Source organism: Vulpes vulpes, chromosome 1, assembly GCF_048418805.1.
Source record: "Vulpes vulpes isolate BD-2025 chromosome 1, VulVul3, whole genome shotgun sequence".
Lineage (NCBI taxonomy): Eukaryota > Metazoa > Chordata > Mammalia > Carnivora > Canidae > Vulpes > Vulpes vulpes.
The window spans coordinates 95,683,279-95,697,316 of NC_132780.1; positions in this window are offsets into that span (position 1 = coordinate 95,683,279).

Consider the following 14,038-nt stretch of genomic DNA (forward strand, 5'->3'; position numbering starts at 1 on the left):
TTACAGTTTATTGAGTTATATTTTTTAAATAAGTTATATTTTTAAAATACTATGATATATTCATTGTTTCTTTTTATTATTTTCAGGTTCAACTTTGATTTAACTTTTTTAAAAACACATACTTTGGCAATAATTGCTCTCTTTTTTCCATGGTTGTCCTTAGATCCTAATGGCTACAACTTCATATTTGGAATTCTTGGTGACATTGAATTTAGTATTTTATTATATACCTTCTTCTGTTGATCACTAACATTTTCTTATAGATGCCGTATCTCCCATTGAAAGCTCCCTGCAAAGGGTGTTGCGTTGCACGCAGGTATTCTGAACTTACAAATGGGTTGCATTTCCAAAGCCATGCGTGTGTTCAATATATATTTATCAATTATCTATCCTATGCCAGACTCTGCTAAATGTTGGGAATAAATACAGCCTACTTGATTGGAAGTTGATTTTTTTTTAACTTAGAATGCGTTTTTCCATAAAGGCAGTGCTTCAAAATGAGGTTATGTTCCCAGAAGACGCTCGTAAATCAATTGTATATACTACATGGTTTTATTGCGTTCATCCTTTGTTCTGAGTTCTGGATCCTAATTGCAAAGGTACTAACTTGCCAGTACTTTATTCCCTCCAAGAAGAGTAAAATTTAAATCGTGGCACATAACAACGGTTTCCAGAAATGGCAGCAAACTGTACTTCAATACTGCAATGAACAAAAAAAACCACCACCAACAACAACAACAAAAATACTGCAATGAACAAAACAGAGTCTATGCCCAGTTCCTAAGGTGGATCTTGACTACTTGTCCTCAATTAGCAGATGGTGTTCTTCTGACTACTCCCATGAATCCAAAGGTATAACCAGAATGAAGGGAAAAATTTCTTACATATTTGAAGGAAAGAGTTTCTTCCCCCCTCTCCTATTGGGTGTGATCCAGGAAGGGAGAATCCTGACTATCCCTGGCTATTCTCTCACATCCAGAAGAAACAGCCGGGATGGTCCCAGGCCAACTGTGAGGGAAGCAAAAACTCTGGCCCTCAGTACTGCTGCCTCCAAGTTGCTAAATAATTACCCCTGAAGCCTTACTTCTAGGATTTCTAAGATGTGATATAATAATTTTTCTTTGCGTTAAACCAGTTTGTGTCAGGTTTGTATTACTACAGGTAAAACTATTCTGAACAATCCAATATCAAACACTTTGGCATAGAGAACACTGTAATCTTCTATTCCTTCCATTCTAGTCCTAGCAATAAGAGTCTTTCTGTAATTTCCTAGACCTATTTTTACTAAGATATATTGGGCAGATATCCCTTGCTCACAGAGGAACCATTTTGGGTTACTGTTAGGATCCTTGGCCCCACTTTCTCCTAAACCAGAACAAAATTTCTTCTTCAGATACCAAAGGAAGAAAATGGCATGAAGCCCAAAGACAAGCTATTTTTCTTTTTCCACTTCAAATAATGTTCAAATCTCAGCCAGTTTCTTTTCAACAGTTCATCACCACATCTAAAAGTCTAAGCTCATGCTACATTGGTAACTGCCCTGAATTCCAAATTACTCTGAACACCCGTTCCTAATCATAGAGATCTTGATTGGAACTAAATTTGTTCTCTGTGTAGAAATCACTCATGCTCCAAAAGCAGTTTCTCTCTGGTCAAATTAGCTGTATAAATATTACAAATAAAAATATATGTAGGGGCAAGTGGATTACAAAAAGGTATTTCCTTATAAATGATCTATATGACCCAAATTATAATGTGTCTTGAAAATAGGGAAAGCCTGGGAAAGATTAGTAGACCAAAATAACTGGTGCCCATAAACTGCCCAGACCATACACCAAATTCTCATTGGTATAGAGCTTAAATGAATGAATGAATGAATACATAAATAAATAAATAAATAAATAAATAAATAAATAAATAGTGGGAAGAAACATGGGAAAGAGGGACATTTTGCATATAATACTTTTAAATCCTAAAATACAAGCTGGATTTTGAAAAGTAAGTGGGGAGATAGGATGGGAAGAATGTACCGATTGAAGCTTTATTTGGCTTTTTCCAAATTTCTGCTTTTAGTGTGTTTCCATCCTATTGGAAATGATTTGTTCATTCTTTCATATTTTTTAAAACAAATTGTGCAATTAAATTTATGTAGTACTTAGGAAATAAACAAAACATGCCTGACATATTTTATTATTACATAAAACCTAGGGAGATTCTTTAGTGTGGCGATCTTCTCTTCTGAAGAGAAGACTTAAAGACTTAAAAGACTTAAAGGCATAAACATGCACATTTGTAACACCATGACATTCTTCTGCTTTCCTTAAGAAAGTCCTATTTATTCTATGCATGAGTCAGGACCATGAGACACACTGTGAAATCTCTGGACATCACATCTCAATATGGGCAAAAGGTCAGGGATGGAATATAGTTGTTCATGTTCCCTTGTCTCCTTCTATTGCAGCATTCTTTTGGAGTTTGTTCATTTGATCTTAGTCTAAGGAGAAAAAGTATACAAATCTTCCTAAATGTTCAGCCTGTTTCAAACACAACTAGCGCACTGCTTATCTAGTGCTGGACTCTTCGGCTATGATGATTACACTTTTATAACATTCAGTAAGTCCTATGAGCCAAAGAAAGAATTTTATATATTTAGACAGAGAAAGTTTCCTATTGGAAAGTACCAAACATTTGCCTTCTGCCATTTATGTATTTTTAAGCTGAAACTATTACCACGAATGGTGTTTCTTATGGGTGACAAGTAGTGAGTTGATTGTGATTCAGGATGAACCCACCTATTAGAAATTTAAATGTAGGGATCCCTGGGTGGCGCAGCGGTTTGGCACCTGCCTTTGGCCCAGGGCGCGATCCTGGAGACCCAGGATTGAATCCCACATTGGGCTCCCGGTGCATGGAGCCTGCTTCTCCCTCTGCCTCTCTCTCTCTGTGACTATCATAAATAAATGATAATTAAAAAAAAAAAAGAAATTTAAATGTAGATGCAAATTTTACTTCAACACTTACCAAAAGAGTTTCTTAACAACACAGCTAGCTATTCCCCTGGGCTTAGCCATTATGCAAATCAGTGCTTTAGTCTTTGGATCAGCACCTAATGAATTATGTGAATTCAAGTTTAGACATTAATTATGGAAATAGCCACCTTATAAAACTAAATACTACTAAAAAATTACTCTTTTAATGAAACTGCTTGAAAAAGAAGGGCTGTGTGTGTGTGTGTTTGCTTTTCAAAAAAATAAAGTATCTGTTAGATAAATGTGAGGAAGGAAAGATGTTCCTTCATGTCCGTGTCACATAATGTTCTCATTTTTACTTTTATCCAAGTATTTTATGATATCATGTCTAAATTTCTTTGGCTTCATGTCAAATATACCCCCACTCCCTCACTAATCCAATGGATTTCCCACTAATCCCAAACATTCCCCTTCATTCCAGACCACTCTTTTAATTTACCCTTCCAGATGCCATGCTCAGCTCTGCTATTATTATTATTATGACTTTGTTCCTGCTTTAGAAAAGCTGAAAAGCTCAGCATCACCCCCCACCACTTCTTTTTTACGTGTCCTGATCCTTTGCATTTTAACTGCCTCCTCTCGTGAACAATTTTTTGGCAGTTGAGCCTTACTGATACCTCTCACATGTCTTCATTACAAAACCACACACAAAGTAGTCCCAGGCAATAGGATCTTAACTGCTCTGATTCACTAGTATTAGTGTGCTCTCCCTAACCACACTGTAGACCTACTGAGAGTAAACACTTGGTGCTCCTCAATAGAACATCACAAGCTACCAAACCTTGCACACTGAGTTTGCAAAGATATATTTCCTGTAAATCCTAGTTACAAAAATTTGTCCCACAATATACTTTTGTGGAAAAAAACAAGTAGCAGAATAGTATGTAGGGTATAATTTAATTTGTATCTTTAAAAAAATGGAATATTTTTATGTGTTTCTATAGACTGGAACAGTTCTAGAAAGATCCACACTAAATTATTCATAGTAATTACCTCTGAAGAATAAATAACTATGCAGAGTTTTTGCAGGCTGGGGAGAAGTGGTGGGTCTTCTAAGAGACTTTAATTTTCCTTTAAAAATGTTGTGATGTTTGTTTTCATTTATATCTACTGAGCATCATTATTTTTGTAATTTCAAAAAAAATTAGAAGGGCGGCATTAATAGATATTGTGTGATTCACTTCAGTTTTTATGAATATTCCATGTTTCTAGAAGTGGTACTCAGCAATTGGAAAGCACAAGGTCAGACCTTGCAACTCAGCGGCCTCCCAGATTGCCACAAACTCAGTCACCACTAATACAACTCCAGTGGAATGCTCCTCAGAGCACAGCAAACTGTTACCTCTTTGAAGAAAAAGTACCATATGAAAAGAAATGTATTGATGATTCATAAAATTCAAATAACTTCTCTGTTTATTTGTTTGAATCATTACTTGTAATGCAGGGGAAAATATAAAATTGTTCAATGAGTGAGAGTAGCCTCATCAGGTCATTTTCTTTTCTTTTTCTTTTTTTAAGATTTATTTATAATAAATAAAGAGAGACAGGACGAGTTAGAGGAGGGGCAGAGGCAAAGAATCTTTAAGCAGACTCCCTCGCTGAGCACAGAGCCTCAGGGCTCAATCTCTCAACCCATGAGATTACAACCTGAGCCAAACCAAGAGTCTGACACTGAGCCACCCAGGTACCCCATCAGGTCATTTTCTATGCTCTAGACTGGAGTGATTCCTTCTGAGACACTAGGCCTAGGACAATCAGTCTAGGTGAGAAAATGTTTGACCCAGTATCATTACCATAGAATTCATAGAGTATTTTGATGTTTGCTCTATGGCAATGGTTTTCTAGCTTTTCACCATCAGGAGGATTTGCATTTACAAGTCCAAGGATGATGGTTGATGCTGAAGCCGAAGGTTCAGAACCACTTCCTGTGGGTACTGAGGCTAATTTTTGTCCTTCTGAAAAAAAAATGAGTTTTTCCCAACTTAAAGTCTATACTATTCATTCAAATAAAAATTGATATATAGTAAATCAGCCAAGGAACATTTCAATATTTACAGTAAAATCTTACAATACTATCAGTAAAATCTCTGGAGGCTTATAGTTCCTGAGACTTAATTTCTTTCTTTACCTGATAAATGTCTCTGTCTTGCCACAATGAGAATTTCCAAATTACCATGTACCTACCTTATCATCACCTGCTCTTTTTTATTAATTAACCCAAACCAAAACTCTTTGAAATTATATAAGTGGGTTAAAACAGGAAAAAAATATAAAGAAAAACTCCTAAAAACAAATCATCATCATCATCTCCATCCTCATCTACTTGGAGGCATCAGTATCACTTGTTAATGGAAATGCTTAAATCCAGACAATTTTCTCCAAGGCATGTCAGTACCTTGGCAGTTTTCATGATCAGCAATAGGACAATTTTATTTCAAATGAACTGTGGCCTGTGTGTTTGATGAAATAATTGGGCAGTAACATGAAAATTGTGTATACTGGCTATGTTCTTAAGATTTTATTTACTTGAATTTAGCTGTTATAAGATGCCTGGTGTCTGTAAGTTAGAAACATACCAGTGCCCAGGGAACGCAGCCCTGCCTGGCCTAGGCTTAACAGAAATGCCTCTGGCGGGACTCGTAAAGAAGACTCTGATAAACAACATCTTAAGAACATCCTTTCAACAAAAACTGCAATCGACTCCTCTGCCTGGGTCTCCTTGCCTGCCCCATGCTCACTAAGGGCATGATGCCAAATGTAGTTCAGTCAAAGTGATCCCACAAGGGGCCAGAGCAATTTGGTCAAAGTATGTAACTGCCTAGCAGATTGGCAAGTATTAGAAAAACTGGAGAAGTTGTTGGAATGCATATCCTTTGGCACCACTTTCCAAATATTATTTCTTGAGACAAAAATCTATGATGATAAGAGTTGGCCAGTTGAAAAGGAGGAGGGAAGGAAGCAAAAACCATGGTGTGCAAGTGTGTGAGTGTCCATCTGTACCCTGCCTTGTACCCTGCTGTCCTGGTTGTGGGAGTAGCTTTTGTTTGTCGCTGAGAGTGTTGGTGGGGTAAGCAGCAGTTTGGGGTGAGAGAAGAAATTATTTCTTCCTCACTTGTCACCATTTGAAAATGTGCAGACACCTTTGGCCTTGTTTGGAGTTGCCCTTGGTCTTCTGACACAAGCATGTATATTCTCCAAGAGAGAACTGTTACATTTCAAGCCTGTTTCTTGGGACTCCAGCTGATTAAATGGTTGTTTTCTGTTGACTGGCCTGCTAAGCCCACATCCTGCTCCTTGGGAAGAGTTTTGCTGTATAAACCCAACAAACTGTAAGGTACCTAAAAAGGTACCTTGTGATGACCTTCCAGAGCACTTCCAAATCCTCTATATTGATCTTGTGTTGACAGAGAGGCCTAATAACGTGTTCCACACACATTTGGATATGATCTTATATACTCAGAAACATGAAAAGGAAAGAAAGAAATGCTATGCTGTACCACTGTTTACAAACAAAAAACCATTCTTAAATGTTTTGTGTGTTGTGGACTAGAGAGGTAAGAGAATGTCTAAAAAGGACTAGAAGTCTTGGTAAATAGAGTAGAAATGGATCCAGAAATGTCTGTAAAGAAGGCTCAAGAACAAGGTGCTACTAAATGGGGTATCCTAAGAATGGAACAACCTTTGCCACTCTCTCAATCCCTTCCCTGTCATCTATAGGGCACCAAAGAGGAAAATGAAATTTTCCATAAATAGGGACCCACAGTTGTCAAGAATGCCAACCTAGTCTTTCTGCTGGCACACGGAAGAATCAGATGCCCAAACTGAGTGTAGATGTCTTAAAATATCCCTTTTCTTTGGGGGGTGGGGAATATATATATATATATATATATCCCTTTCCTTTGGAAACTGGAGAGTTTCTTTAGGGTCTGATTCTCTTTCCAATTTCTACTTTTTTTTTTTTTAATATTTTTTTCTTTATTTATTTATGATAGTCACAGAGAGAGAGAGAGAAGCAGAGACACAGCCAGAGGGAGAAGCAGGCTCCATGCACCGGGAGCCCGACGTGGGATTCGATCCCGGGTCTCCAGGATCGCGCCCTGGGCCAAAGGCAGGCGCCAAACCACTGCGCCACCCAGGGATCCCAATTTCTACTTTCTTAATAGCTATCCTTTCTTTCCAAGAAAATAAACATATAGAAATTTCTTAATTTTTATTTGGGGAATTAAAAAATCTAACTTGAAATCAACAATTTTGGATTAGATTAACTGTAGTCCAGAAAGAAAGGAAGAAAAGAAAGAAAGAGAAAGAGAAATAAAGAAAGAGTAAGTTGTTGCTCAAAAAAAAGACCAAAGTGAGAATAGATTCTTAGCTTTTTTAAATTGTAGTCCTATGGGTACCATTTTCATTTGAGATGAAATATACACATTTATTGTACACATCTATTTACACGAAAAGCAGACACCAGATTGAATTTTTAGGGATGCCTGAATGGCTCAGTCAGTTCAGCTATGACTCTTGATATTGGCTAACCATGAAGCCTGCTTGGAATTCTCTCTCCCTCTCCCTTTGCTCTTCTCCCCTTACTCTTACTCTCTCTCTCCAAAGGAAAAAATATATATATATATTGAGGTTTTCAATATCAGAAAACTCTATCCAGAGAAAGTCAAACAAAAGTTAACTTTTGAGCTGATTTATCATGTCAGTCCCACTATATATTGTGTGGCAAAAACATCAAGCAAAATAACAGAACATTTAGCATTAAGTGAACTTTGTATGGAACTTATTTCTCTTAAAGGTTTCAAATAAGACCTTGTTAACCAGAGTGTCTCTTTTAGCAGCATACATTTCTGGAAGTTAGGAAACTTAACCCATTCTTATTTGCACTTACACAAACCTTGTACAAAACATAGGCTTTAGCCAAACTGTCTATTATTTATTCCTGGCTATGCCATTGTCACACTATTGTGGAAAGTGAGCATTTATGCTTTGTGCCTTGGTTTCCTCCTCAATAAATGAAGATAGTAACAGTGACCACCTCACAGATCAGCCTGTGAGAGAATTAAATGTGTTAATTCATGGATGATAGCTGAACAACACCTAGCACATGTTCAAAAAAATTTTTAAGTAGTACTTTTTGAAATGTGTACTCCTTAGGTACTGCATCTGTCTGTAATGCACTTCGTATGAATATTTTGTTTGACTTCATAGTCTTCTTATTTGGACACAATTTTTATTATGCCTAAGACTATAATACTTAAGTCAGATAAAAAATAATAATTTATGAAAAAAAACAAACAACAGGAGTCTGAATTTGATGGTGGAAAGTCTGTATTCCCCGGAATGCCCAATCTTAGTCTTGGGCCCTGAGGACAAAATAAAGCTTTGACTCTTAACATGCGAAGACCCTTATGTATTAGTATAAACAGAGAAGGTAGAACAAATGGACAGACTGTTCAATAATCTTGTTTTCCCAATCATGAAATGCTCTTAATTTGGCTTCACACACCCTAAAATAATGTCTGGTTGGACAGAAAAGAAATGCAAAACTAAAAAGGAGCCCAGCTGAAAAGTGAAGGGAAAAGAGGGAGACTCCTCTGATCACTTTCACTGCCTCACTGTCAGACATTCATTCCAATACCAGGGCAATCCTCTGCTCCCTCACCCCGCCCCCCACTTTCAAAAGGGGAAAGGAAAAATTACCACAGGTGGAAAATTGCTTCTGGCACTAATCTCTCTAGCTCAGATCAAGAATATGGATATCAGTAATCTCCTCTGAAATAGCCATCGTTATTCATTTCAGTACCATAATGAAAATTCAAGGGGAAAAAAGGCTTTTTGGCCACTTTCAAAGAAACTCACAGAAGAAGTAAAATGAATGAGCATCTATGCTTACGAAAACTTCAATTTCATCCAATTAGATTAAAAAGCAGAAGCAAGGCCTCTTTTTTTTTTTTTAGAGTATTTATTCCCTTGGGGGGTTTGCCAGAAGGCAGACTCCTGAGTTATCAAACTCAGAATTTTCTTCAATTCCTTCTTTTTCTAGTTTGCTTCTTGCGGTTAACTCCATTACTAACTTACAGCGATAAACACCTGGAGTCTATCAAAAACAAAGAGAGGCTTATTCAGTGGGTACAGCCCTGCCTGGTGAACACCCCGAGCAGAAACAAACTACATAATATAAGACTTGAGCAGGAATATGTTTTTTATGATGTGCCAGCATAAGGGGGATCAAAGGCTAAAGCCAAATAAATAGCAACTGGGCACCAGCAGAGGAAACATATTTAGACTTTAAAATAATCAAAAACAAACCCAAAGAACACTAACACCCTCCACATTCAGCAGTCATATTTTCCCTCTTTTTATACATGGCTTAAACCTGTCAAGAGTTTTTGAAGCTAATCACTGAAACTAAGAAGAATCCTGCCTTTCACTGAGGTTGTGACAATAACGGAAAGGACTGGGTGTAAATAGATAGACCATCCCCCCACCCCTACCCCAGCCTCTTCCTGCCAATCCCCCACTCTTTCTCTATTGGCCTATTATTGAATTTACCTTGGCCACGTTATGGAATTTGCCGGCTGACATTAACGCATTTATTGAGCTTGACTCCTCCTTATCTAAAACATCTCTAGACAAACTGAAACAATCTGTCTGCCATCTCCTGATTGGCAGGGCAAATTTTTCCAGGTGGTACAACTAGCTCCCCTCCAATGACTTGCCAACCTCATCTCAGTCTGGCAGAATGAGCAAAGGAAGACCAGGGCAACCGTTGTTCACCGCCACTTTTAGTACCTGCAGTGTATTTACATCATAAACAACTGAAGATTAGTGATACTGAAATAAAAATTGAGAATGAGAGGCCCGGCCCCAGCGCCAAGGGGAGGAGGTAGATATGAGAGCAGAGAATTGACAGGCTCAACCCTGAGGGCAAAAAGCTACATCTGCATTTGATTTGTCAGGGATTTACATTAGTGAAACTTTAACTCTGCAGATGATACATAAGATTACACTTACAGAACAAGCTTATGCAAATCTAGTTTAAACACCATGGTATGTGGCCCAGACAGTGAATTTGGCAGATTTCATTGAGTCTGGTGGCTGGATCTAATAAATTCATTTACATGAAGGATTAGAACATCTGGAAAAGTAGCATGGCGGTTTATTGAAACATAAATAACATTAATTGAAAGGTTACAGGTATGCAAAACACTTCATGCAGGCGATGCAAAATGTTATAAATCAGCTTCCTGACTCTACTAAGGCAAAAGAGAAAAATATCTTGCTAACGTAAACAGAAAAGGTCATTCCCAGGATCTAATTTAAATGTCATTTTAGATACTGAGAGCAAAAGAGGCAGCCCATTCCTTCATCCCACCTTGATAGTGAACCCTTTTTTCCAAATCTGCACTGTGCTGCCCTCCTGATACAGATCTTATGCACTAATTAGCAGCAGCAAGGTAGTGACATAATTAAATTTATTTTCAGTTACAAATCCCAAACTGTCATACCATTTTGCAGACAGAAAAGCACAGTTGAGGTCTCCAGCTATTTCTTCAATGAGTTTATTTTTATTTTAGTGCTGTAATGTATACTCGCTGGTAATGTGGATTGCCGGTTAATGTCTCATGGAGTTGGTTACCATAAGCATAATAACAAATTACCCAGAGGAAAATGAGCAAAGATTGATATCATATGATTTAAAAGCTGAGAGGAAAGCTCAGGTGGTTCACAATCATTTGAGTACCTCAAGATTAATTTATAACTTGGTAACCCATTCAAACTCCCCTTCATTATTTATCCTCTAATAAATAGATGACTTAAGCTGCTCAGTCATCCCAAATGCCTCCTGCCCATGGCAATGGCAAGTCATTCCTTTTTAAAAGGATCGTTTTCATTATAAGTCATTATCAAAATGCTGACTTTGAGAAGTCATGTAAATCAGGAAGCAGGAAATCTGGTATTCTCTCAGGTATGGAGACTGCATGGAGCCCACTTCAGAAACTCAATGTGGATTTGACATAAAGTAATCGAGTAAAGAGTTGTTTGACCAAAATTGAAAGAGGAACCCTGGCAATTATTTTATGAAAAACAAGATTTAATGGAATGATTGATATGCTTTGGAGAATAACAAGATAAAAAAGAAAAGACAAATATCCTAAATGATCTTGCTTCCCATAATAAGAAAGTAGACAACATGATTTTCTTTCCTTTTAATGGCAACTAATAAAATCAGAAAATAAAAGTCTTTACTGACCTTACACATTTCAACCCTCACCATCATAAATATAATTCACAGAATGTATAAAGTCGCAATACTGATCTTGATAGGGCTCCTTCTAGAAATTAAACAAACCCACAGCTGAAATTGGTCAAGTCCATCTATTGCCACAGTAAATTATTTTTCTATGCAGATGTTAAAAAAAAAAAAAAAGATATTTAAAAAGCAAATGTTGGGCAGCCCTGGTGGCATAGCGGTTTAGCGCCGCCTGCAGCCCGGGGTGTGATCCTGGAGACTTGGGATCAAGTCCCGCGTTGGGCTCCCTGCATGGAGCCTGCTTGTGTCTCTGCCTCTCTCTGTGTGTCTCTCATGAATAAATAAATAGAATCTTAAAAAAAAAAAAAAAAGCAAAAAATTTTAATAGCTAAATATAATAGACACACTGCAAAAAGATTTAAGTCACAATTTTTAATTACCATAGCTCTCCAAAAAAATAGAATTTGATACTTCCAAATTTTCACACAGAAATGTCATTTCACTGCACAGTGATAAACTGTGAAATATTCATCAGGGAATATATTCTAGATTGTCTTTATCGAAGTAGTTCATTCAGTAGGATGTCTCACTGCTGATCTTCACATGGAATAGCTGGCCAGCAGTACTACCAGAATACCGAGAAACACATCCTTATGTATTTTGATAGTGACTAGCCTGCAGATTTAGGGGGAAAAGTATTGCCTGTAAATGGATCCAATGCTGAAAAGACAAGACGTGGTCCCTTGACAAAAAGTAGTGTGATCTTTACAATACTAACCAGGCTTCCATGGTCATAGTAACTTACATTGTAATGAGAATGACCAGTAAATAGCTTAGCCACCCAATTAAATCCTCAATATTATTGAGAAGGGTAGTTTCTTTAGATACTTTTAGAAAAGCTAAAATTAGATCTCAGCCACCAAACATCACTTGATGCTCATCAGAGGTTTTGTATAGTTTTGACACTGAGAAGGCAGCGTTCCATAGGAAGTGCACATTGACTTCCACTAAATCACTGGGTGAAGTTCAGAGGAGAATTCCTCAGCCACGGGGAATTTTAGGAGGAAAAACCACAGGTGATGAGAGGTGATACAGGTGATACACAAGGCTCACAAAGGTCAAATTCAAGCTTATTTCCATGGCAAGTCAACCATAGTATTTGTGAGTTTGATCTTAGTAAATAAAACGACCTTCTCATCCACATGTTTAGGACACTATCTAGATTTAAAGATGCCAAGCACTCTCCATGCTGAAAAGCAGTGCTGCCTATTTGTACGACACTACAACTGAACAAGAACAACATACAGATACCAAAATGGTAGAGTGAACAGCTGACTCAGTGCACAGACAGGAATCTGGTTGATGACTTGACCATCTACTAGTTTGGAAACCTTAGGCAAGTTACTCAATGTGTCTTACTCTCCTCAGCTATAAAGTAAGAATAATAATAATGCCTACCCGATGGCACTGCAATACATATTGAATGATTTACTATATACATCATACCCTTAGAATCGTGTGTAGTGCATATTCAAGTCTTTGCTACTGCTGCTTTTGCTGCAGCAACTGAAGTGGCCAGCAGAGCACAGCTCATACTAGCTACCACTTACCAAACTCTTCTACTACCATTTCTTGGAGGAGCTAAAACATAACAATAGGTTGCAGAGAGTAATTCATCAATGAAAACTCACTCAATCACAAAACAAATAATAACCAGAGGCCTATGGGCAGCTCACCAATATGGGGAAACAAAAAAGAAGAAGCATTTCTTACAAGGAATTTTGAGATGATTAAGAGTAACTGGCTTATGACATACAACAGAGTGAGAAAAACCGACTAATGATCAGTCACAAGAGTTAAGAAAAAGAAAGATAAAATTGAGGGAAAAAAGTTTGTCAAGAGGAAGAGGTAAGAATAGTTAAAGAAACATTAAATCTGATACCGAAAGTAGGGCATATAACCATTAGGGGGAAAAATGTGACTTCGCCAAAGCAGTCTTAAATAGAGTTTTTGGAAGCGTGGTTCTGAGAAATACTGATGGACTGTCAAATTTACCGGACTCTACAAAATCCATTTAAAGCTTGGTTGTTAAGTCCAGAAAGATATATAAAGTACACAAGTATCATCTTAAATAGAATGAAACAGGAGCTAACTTCAAGATATTTTTGAAGGAAAGGAATGTTAAAAGATATCTATTTCCATGACTTCCACAGATACTCCCTATATGTTCAAAAACCTCACCTTGACCTCATCTGAGCTTCAAACCCATCTCAACACTCAGATGTACTTCAGACTCCTCAGATATCACTTGCCCAAGGATGAACTCATCTCTTCCACCACCTCCACCTCCAAAAAACTCCTCCTGGTTTGTCAGCAAATGACATCAGTACATTACCAGGTACCCAAACTCAATGCCTCCCTTCATCTGTGTCATTCATCTCCTTAGCCAATGAAACAGATGACTCTGCCTCATCCATTGCTCTTAAATCCATCCAGCCCATCTCCTCTTGGCCACTGCTCTAAGACTTGTGATCATTTCACCCCCGCCCCCCTCTTTAAAGTCTCCACCAGCTTTCCTTTGCCTGTAAGTGTAACTTCAAAGTTCCCAAGACAAACATGGGAGTACTTACAGGGCAGTGTTTTGTTAGTCTGTGAGGTACAATGCTTTGGCTATCTGGGATTTTTTTCTTACTTTAGCTCAGAGAAAAAGAAAAAAGAGCCCCTCACCCATCATATTGTTCCCCATTGAACAGCT